The sequence below is a fragment of the Arachis hypogaea genome, chromosome 9 (genome assembly GCF_003086295.3).
Source record: "Arachis hypogaea cultivar Tifrunner chromosome 9, arahy.Tifrunner.gnm2.J5K5, whole genome shotgun sequence".
Taxonomy (NCBI): domain Eukaryota; kingdom Viridiplantae; phylum Streptophyta; class Magnoliopsida; order Fabales; family Fabaceae; genus Arachis; species Arachis hypogaea.
The window spans coordinates 43,746,235-43,755,405 of NC_092044.1; the positions used below are offsets into that span (position 1 = coordinate 43,746,235).

Here is a 9,171-nt window from a genome sequence, read left to right on the forward strand (position 1 = left end):
TCTATTTTGTTCTTCAGAGTTTTTAAGAATGGATTCTAGAGTTTCATGATGATTTGTTGAAGTATGGCTGGCTGTGAAGCCATGTCTAATTCCTGGACCGGAGTCTTAGACTAGCATTGCAATGATTCCTGGAATTCTCATTAAGAATTTTGAACCATTGTTTTTCTTTTCCACTCAATTTTCGAAAAACCACAAAAAAAAATTTATAAAATCTTAAAATCAAAAATATTTTTATGTTTCTTGTTTGAGTCTAGTGTCTAATTTTAAGTTTGGTGTCAATTGCATGTCTTCATTCTTCTAATTTTCGAAAATTACATGCATTATGTTCTTCATTGATCTTCAAGTTGTTCTTGATGATTTCGTTGCTCTGATCTTTAAATTCTCTTGTCTTGAGTGTTTTGTTGTTTCTCATATGCATTCTCAATTTGTTAGTGTCAATAGTATACAAACTTCTAAGTTTGGTGTCTTGCATGCATTGTTTATTTGATCTTAGTTTCATTTTGATTATTCCTCATCATTAAAATTCAAAAAAATTTTTAATTTGTGTCTTTTCAAGTCAATAATACAGAGAATTGAAGATTCAGGACATGCATCAGATGAATTATACAGAAAAAGCTGGGCGTTCAAAACGCCTAGTGAAGAAGGAAAACTGGCGTTTAAACGCCAGCCAGGGTACCTAGCTGGGCGTTTAACGCCCAAAAGGGTAGCATTTTGGGCATTAAACGCCAGAATGGATACCATTCTGGGCGTTTAACGCCAGGATGATACAAGAGGGAAGATTTTGTTTTTAATTCAAATTTTTTTTTCAAGTTTTCATAATTTTTCAAATCAAATCTTTTTCAAACCATATATTTTCAATCATATATTTTCAAAATCAATTTCTTTCCATTCTCAAAAATACTTGCCTACAATTAATGATTTGATTCAACATTTCAAGTATGTTGCCTTTTCTGTTAAGAAAGGTTTAATGTTTGAATCATATCCTTTAAATTTCTTGTTAGCCAAGTCATTAATTTTAAAAATCAAATCTTTTTAAATTGTTTCTCAATCATATCTTTTCAATCATATATTTTTAAAACCATAATTCTTCAATCATATCTTCTTAATCACACCTTTTTCCAAATAATTTTCAATCTTTTTTATTTCTAATTTCAAAATCTTTTTAAAAAATCACTTTATTTCTTTCCCAACTTTAATTTTCGAAAATCATTCTTCAATTTTTCAAAATTTCTTCAAAATCTTTTAATTTATTTTCGAAAATTCTTCCCCTCTTCTCACATTCTTCTATTTAAGGACTAACACTCCTCCACTATCAACAATTCGAACTCTATCTCTCTTGATAAGTTCGAATTCTTCTTCTTCTACCTCCTCCTTCTATTCTTCTTTTCCTCTGACATCTCAAGGAATCTCTATACTGTGACATAGAGGATTCCATATTTTCTTGTTCTCTTCTCTTTCAGATGAGCAGGAGCAAAGACAAAAGCATTCTTGTTGAGGCTGACCCTGAACCTGAAAGGACCTTGAAGCAAAAGCTAAGAGAAGATAAAGCACTACTCTCTGTAGAGGACCTAACAGAAATCTTCAAACAAGAAAAAGAAATGGTAGCCGAAAATAACAACAATGCCAACAATACAAGGAAGGTGCTGGGTGACTTTACTGCACCTACTCCCGACTTCTATGGGAGAAGCATCTCTATCCCTGCCATTGGAGCAAACAACTTTGAGCTTAAGCCTCAATTAGTTTCTCTAATGCAACAGAATTGCAAGTTCCATGGACTTCCATTGGAAGATGCTCATCAGTTTTTAGCTGAATTCTTGCAAATCTGTGACACTGTCACGACCAATGGGGTTGACCCTGAGGTCTACAGACTTATGCTATTCCCTTTTGCTGTAAGAGACAGAGCTAGGATATGGTTGGACTCACAACCTAAAGAAAGCCTGAACTCTTGGGAAAAGCTAGTCAATGTCTTCTTAGCAAAGTTCTTTCCACCTCAAAAATTGAGTAAGCTTAGAGTGGAAGTCCAAACCTTCAAACAGAAGGAAGGTGAATCCCTCTATGAAGCTTGGGAAAGATACAAACAATTGATCAGAAAGTGTCCTTCTGACATGCTTTCTGAATGGAGCATCATAGGTATCTTCTATGATGGTCTGTCTGAACTGTCCAAGATGTCATTGGACAGCTCTGCTGGAGGATCTCTTCATCTAAAGAAGATGCCTGCTGGTGCACGAAATTGCAATCACACTTTTGCAATTCCGCACAACTAACCAGCAAGTGCACTGGGTCGTCCAAGTAATACCTTACGTGAGTAAGGGTCGATCCCACAGAGATTGTCGGCTTGAAGCAAGCTATGGTTATCTTGTAACTCTTAGTTAGGATATCAATAATTCTCAGGTTTAATTGTGAAAAGTAAAAGAACATGAAATAAATACTTGTTTTGCAGTAATGGGGAACAGGTTGAGGTTTTAGAGATGCTCTATCTTCTGAATCTCTGCTTTCCTACTATCTTCTTCTTCATGTACGCAAGGCTCCTTCCATGGCAAGCTGTATGTAGGGTTTCACCATTGTCAATGGCTACCTCCCATCCTCCCAGTGAAAATGTTCAACGCGCTCTGTCACAGCACGGCTAATCATCTGTCGGTTCTCAATCAGGTTGGAATAGAATCCAGTGATTCTTTTGCGTCTGTCACTAACGCCCAGCCTTCAGGAGTTTGAAACTCGTCACATTCATTCAATCCTCGAATCCTACTCAGAATACCACAGACAAGGTTTAGACCTTCTGGATTCTCTTGAATGTCGCCATCAATTCTAGCTTATACCACGAAGATTCTGATTAAGGAATCCATGAGATATTCACTCAATCTAAAGTAGAATGGAGGTGGTTGTCAGGCACACGTTCATAGGTGAGAATGATGATGAGTGTCACGGATCATCACATTCATCAAGTTGAGGAACAAGTGATATCTTAGAATAGAAGCAAGTGTGATTGAATGAAAAACAGTAGTAATTGCATTAATCCATCAAGACACAGCAGAGCTCCTCACCCCCAACCATGGGGTTTAGAGACTCATGCCGTAGAAGATACAATAAGAAACGCGTAATGTGTCATGATGTCAAGATACAAAGTCAAAAGGTCCTATTAATAGTGAACTAGTAACCTACGGTATACAGAAATGAGTAAATGACATAAAAATCCACTTCTGGGGTCCACTTGGTGTGTGATTGGGCTGAGAATTGAAGCTTTCATGTGTAGAGACTTTTCCTGGAGTTAAACGCCAGCTTTTGTGCCAGTTTGGGCGTTTAACTCCAATTTTTGTGCCAGTTCCGGCGTTAAACGCTGGGAATTCTGAAGCTGATTTTCAACGCCGGTTTGGGCCATCAAATCTCGGGCAAAGTATGGACTATTATACATTACTGGAAAGCCCAGGATGTCTACTTTCCAACCCAATTAATAGCGCACCAATTGGGCTTCTATAGCTCCAGAAAATCCACTTTGAGTGTAGGGAGGTCAGAATCCAACAGCATCTGCAGTCCTTTTTCAGCCTCTGAATCGGATTTTTGCTCAGGTCCCTCAATTTCAGCCAGAAATGACCTAAAATCACAGAAAAACACACAAAATCATAGTAAAGCCCAGAAAAGTGAATTTTAAATAAAAACTAATAAAAACATACTAAAAATTAACTAAAATGTACAAAAAACATACTAAAAACAGTGCCAAAAAGTGTATAAATTATCCGCTCATCACAACACCAAACTTAAATTGTTGCTTGTTCCCAAGCAACTGAAAATCATTTAGGATAAAAAGAAGAGAACATACTATAGACTCCAAAATATCAATGAAACTTAGCCCCAATTAGATGAGCGGGACTAGTATCTTTTTGCTTCTGAACAGTTTTGGCATCTCACTTTATCCTTTGAAGATTAGAATGTTTGGCATCTATAGGAACTCAGAATTCAGATAGTGTTATTGATTCTCCTAGTTAAGTGTGATGATTCTTGAACATAGCTACTTTATGAGTCTTGGCTGTGGCCCAATACACTCTGTCTTCCAGTATTACCACTGGATACATACATGCCACAGACACATAACTGGGTGAACCTTTTTAGATTGTGACTCAGCTTTGTTAGAGTCCCCAATTAGAGGTGTCCAGGGTTCTTAAGCACACTCTTTTTGTCTTGGATCACTTTTTATCTCTCTCTCTTTTTTTCTTTTTTTTTGAATTCACTGCATTTTCTTGCTTCGAGAATCAATTTGATGATTTTTCAGATCCTCAATAACATTTCTCCTTTTCCATCATTCTTTCAAGAGCCAACAAGTTTAACATTCTTTAATCAACAAATTCAAAAGACATATGCACTATTCAAGCATTCATTCAAAAAATAAAAAGTATTGTCACCACATCAAGCTAATTCAACTAGTTTCAGAGATGAATTCGAAATCCTGCACTTCTTGTTCTTTTGTGATTAAAGCATTTTTCATTTAAGACAGGTGATGGATTCATAGGACATTCATAGCTTTAAGGCATAGACATTAAATTTTATTAATCATGAATTAAGAACAAGACTTAAAGATAAACATAAGATAAGACTAATAGTAAAAGAAAACAAAAATTTAAATGACTCTAAAATAGACTCCTAATGATAGAGGTTATCACAGAGTTAGGACTCAACAACCTTGATCTTGAGAAGTGGATGCTCGCTCAACTTGTGGGGTATTTGACCCTTCAAGGGAGAGCTTCTGGCGCTTCAGCTCCTGTAGCTTACGCCCCTGCTTCTCTTGTTCCTTCAGCAATTTGCAGAGCATGCATTTTTGATTCTGCTGTTGTTCCTTAATTTGTTCCATAGCTTCTTGCAGCTTGGCAACAGATGCTTCTAGGCGGGTCCAGTAGTCAATTTCAGGGAGTTAAAGGAGGAACTCATGCACCCTCCTTTTGATAGAATTATCTTGCATTTGTCCTTCCATTGACTTCTTGGTGATTGGATGTTCAATTGGGATGAATTCATCTACTCCCATTCTCACCCCAGCATCTTTACATAGCAAAGAGATTAAGCTTGGGTAAGCTAGTTTGGCTTCAGTGGAATTCTTGTTTGCAATTGTGTAAATCTCACAAGCAATCAGATGATGAACCTCCACTTTTTTTCCCAGCATAATGCAATGAATCATCACTGCTCTCTTGATAGTGACCTCAGAACAGTTGCTAGTGGGCCATATGGAACGCCCAATGAAGTCTAGCCAACCTCTTGCAATTGGTTTGAGATCTCCCCTCTTGAGTTGGTTTGGGACACCTTTTGAATTGGTTGTCCACTTAGTTCCAGGGAGGCATATGTCCTCTAGAACTTGATCCAACCCCTTATCTGCTCTCACCATTCTCCTATTGAAGGATTCAGGATCATCTTGTAGTTGAGGCAATTTGAAGACCTCTCTTATTTTGTCCAGATGGAAGTAAATAATTCTCCTTCTGACCATGGTTCTGTAGGTATGAAAAGCAGTTCCAGTCATTCTCTGCTTATCTGTCAGCCACAGATTTGAGTAGAATTCCTGAACCATGTTTCTTCCAACCTTTGTCTCAGGGTTGGTTAGAACTTCCCATCCTCTGTTTCGAATTTGCTCTTGGATCTCCGGATATTCATCTTCTTTCAGATTGAATTTAACTTCCGGGATCACTGACCTTAGACCCATTATTTTGTGGTAATGGTCTGCATGTTCTTTGGTTAAGAACCTCTCTTGACTCCAAAGATCCTTTAGAGCATTCTCTTTCTTGCCTCTAGAATTGGTTTGTCTTCCTTTGGGAGCATTCTCTTTCTTGCCTCTAGAATTGGTTTGTCTTCCTTTAGCAAAATGGGCGTTAAACGCCAGTCTGGTGCCATTTTCTGGCGTTAAATGCCCAGAATGGTGCCAGACTGGGCATTTAACGCCCATTCTGCTACCCTTACTGGCGTTTAAACGCCAGTAAGCTCCTCCTCCAGTGTGTGCTATTTTTAATGTTGTTTTTGAGTTTGCTTTGATTTTTGCAGTTATTTTTGTGACTCTACATGATCATCAACCTAAAGAAAACATAAAATAACAATGCAAAATGGAAATTTAAGATAGATAAGTAAAAATTAGGTTGCTTCCCAACAAGCTCTTATTTAATGTCACTAGCTTGACAGTGAGCTCTCATAGAGTCTCACAGATACTCAGAGCATGATGATGGCCTCCCAACACCAAACTTTGAGTTTGAATGTGGGGGCTTTGGTTGACTCTATATTGAGAGAAGCTTTTAATGTTTCTTCTCCATGTGTACAAAAGGAGATCCTTGAGCCTTAAACACAAGGTAGTCCTCATTCACTTGAAGGATTAATTCTCCTCCGTCAACATCAATCATAGCTTTTGCGGTGGCTAGGAAGGGTCTGCCGAGGATGATGGATTCATCATCGTCCTTCCCAGTGTCTATGATTATGAAGTCAGCAGGGATGTAAAGGCCTTCAACCTTTACCAAGACATCCTCTACAAGTCCATAAGCCTGTTTCTGTGATTTGTCTCCCATTTCTAGTGAGATTCTTGCAGCTTGTACCTCAAAGATTCCCAGTTTCTCCATTACAGAGAGTGGCATGAGGTTTATGTCTGACCCCAAGTCACACAAAGCCTTCTCAAAGGTCATGGTGCCTATGGTATAGGGTATTAAGAACCTTCCAGGATCCTCTTTCTTTTGAGGTATCTTCACCTGAGCCAATGCACTTAGTTCATTGGTGAGCAAGGGGGATTCATCCTCCCAATTCTCATTACCAAATAACTTGGCATTCAGCTTCATGATTACTCCAAGGTACTTAGCAACTTGCTCTTCAGTAATGTCTTCATCCTCTTCAAAGGAAGAATACTCATCAGAGCTCATGAATGGCAGAAGTAGGTTCAATGGAATCTCTATGGTCTCTGTATGAGCCTCAGATTCCCTTGGTTCCTCAAAGGGGATCTTCTTTTTGTCCAGAGGACATCCCATGAGGTCTTCCTCACTGGGATTCACGTACTCTTCCTCCCCTGTGCATTCGGCCACTTTGGTTATGGTTATGGCCTTGCACTCTCTCTTGGGATTTTCTTCTGTATTGCTTGGGAGAGTGCTAGGAGGAGTTTCAGTAACCTTCTTACTCAGCTGACCCACTCGTGCCTCCAGATTTCTAATGGAGTATCTTATTTCATTCATGAAACTTAGTGTGGTCTTAGATATATTAGAGACTATGGTTGCTAAGGCAGAACGGCTCTGCTCAGAGTTCTCTGTCTGTTGCTGAGAAGATGATGGGAAAGGTTTGCTATTGCCAAACCTATTTCTCCCACCATTATTGTTATTGAAGCCTTGTTGAGGCTTCTGTTGATCCTTTCATGAGAAATTTGTGTGATTCCTCCATGAAGAATTGTATGTATTTCCATAGGATTCTCCCATGTAATTCACCTCTTCCATTGCAGTATTCTCAGGGTCATAAGCTTCTCCTTCAGAGGAGGCTTCTTTAGCACTACCGGATGCAGCTTGCAATCCAGTCAGATTCTGAGAAATCATATTGACTTGCTGAGTCAATATTTTATTCTGAGCTAATATGGCATTCAGAGTATCAATCTCAAGAACTCCTTTCTTCTGAGTTGTCCCATTATTCACAGGATTTCTTTCAGAAGTGTACATGAACTGGTTATTTGCAACCATTTCAATGAGTTCCTGGGCTTCTACAGGTGTCTTCTTCAGATGAATAGATCCACCTGCAGAATGGTCTAATGACATCTTGGATAACTCAGACAGACCATCATAGAAGATACCTATGATGCTCTATTCTGAAAGCATGTCAGATGGACACCTTCTGATCAATTGCTTGTATCTTTCCCAAGCTTCATAGAGGGATTCACCTTCCTTCTGTTTGAAGGTTTGAACTTCCACTCTAAGCTTACTCATCTTTTGAGGTGGAAAGAATTTAGCTAAGAAGGCATTGACTAACTTTTCCCAAGAGTTCAGGCTATCTCTAGGTTGTGAGTTCAACCATATACTAGCTCTGTCTCTTACAGCAAAAAGGAAAAGCATGAGTCTGTAGACCTCGAGATCAACTCCATTGGTCTTAACAGTGTCACAGATTTACAAAAATTCAGCCAAGAACTGATGAGGATCTTCCAATGGTTGTTTGGTCAAATGGCAGGAATAGAGATGCTTCTCCCATAGAAGTCAGGAGTAGGTGCAGTAAAGTCACCAAGCACCATTCTTGCATTGTTGGCATTGTTGTTATTTTCGGCTGCCATGTCTTCATCTTTTTTCAAAAAACTCTGTCAGGTCCTCTCCAGAGAATTGTGCTTTAGCTTCTCTTAGCTTCCTCTTCAGAGTCCTTTCAGGTTCAGGATCAGCTTCAACAAGAATGCCTTTATCTTTTTTCCTACTCATTTGAAAGAGAAGAGAACAAGAAAGTATGGAATCCTCTATGTCATAGTATAGAGATTTCTTGAAGTGTCAGAGGAAAACAGGAATAGAAGGATGAGGTAGAGAGAAGAATTCGAACTTATAGAGAGAGAGGGGGTCCGAATTATCAAAGGATGATAAGTGTTAGTGTTTAAATAGAAAAAGATGAGAGAGAGAGTTTTCAAAAATTAAAAAGACTTTTGAAAAAGTGGTTAGTGATTTTCGAAAATTGTAAGTGAAAAAGTGGTTAGGTGGTTTTGAAAAAGATAAGAAATAGTAATTAGTTGAAAAAGTTTTGAAAATCAATTTTGAAAAGATAAGAAGTTAGAAAAGATTTTTGAAATCAAGATTTAAAAAGATATGATTTAAAAAGATATGATTGAAAAGATATGGTAGGTTATTGAGAGCATTGACACGTACGCGTGAGGCACACGTGCGCGTCGGTGGCCTTGTGCCTTGGACACAAAGTTGGCACACTTCAGGCACAACTCTCGGGTTTTTGGCTAGGGGTGGAAATTTTGAATCCACGCGTATGCGTGGATGAAGCGTGTGCGTGGATGGTTGAAAATACTTGGGTCACGCGTACGCGTGGGGCATGCGTACGCATGGGTTGGTGCTCTATTTTTCAAAATTTTTCCAAGTTCTTGCACCAAGCCAAGCATTTCAAACCTCCAAACAGCTACCAAAACACCATAAAACCCTATTTAACATACTAGACTACTAACTAAACTCAACTAACCAATCAAAGCATGAAATTAAACTAATTACC

The 9,171-nt window shown here is 38.5% G+C and overlaps 2 non-coding genes across 2 annotated transcripts; one reads left to right on the forward strand and one right to left on the reverse strand.

Annotated features, from left to right (window-relative positions):
* Positions 1-2,003: 2,003 nt before the first annotated feature.
* LOC112714042 (small nucleolar RNA R71) lies at positions 2,004-2,111 on the reverse strand. The gene has a single exon (XR_003158999.1). It is a non-coding gene; the product is annotated as a small nucleolar RNA R71 (small nucleolar RNA).
* Positions 2,112-7,800: 5,689 nt separating this feature from the next.
* On the forward strand, positions 7,801-7,904 carry LOC112713162 (small nucleolar RNA R71). Its single transcript, XR_003158136.1, has one exon. It is a non-coding gene; the product is annotated as a small nucleolar RNA R71 (small nucleolar RNA).
* The last annotated feature ends 1,267 nt before the right edge of the window (positions 7,905-9,171 follow it).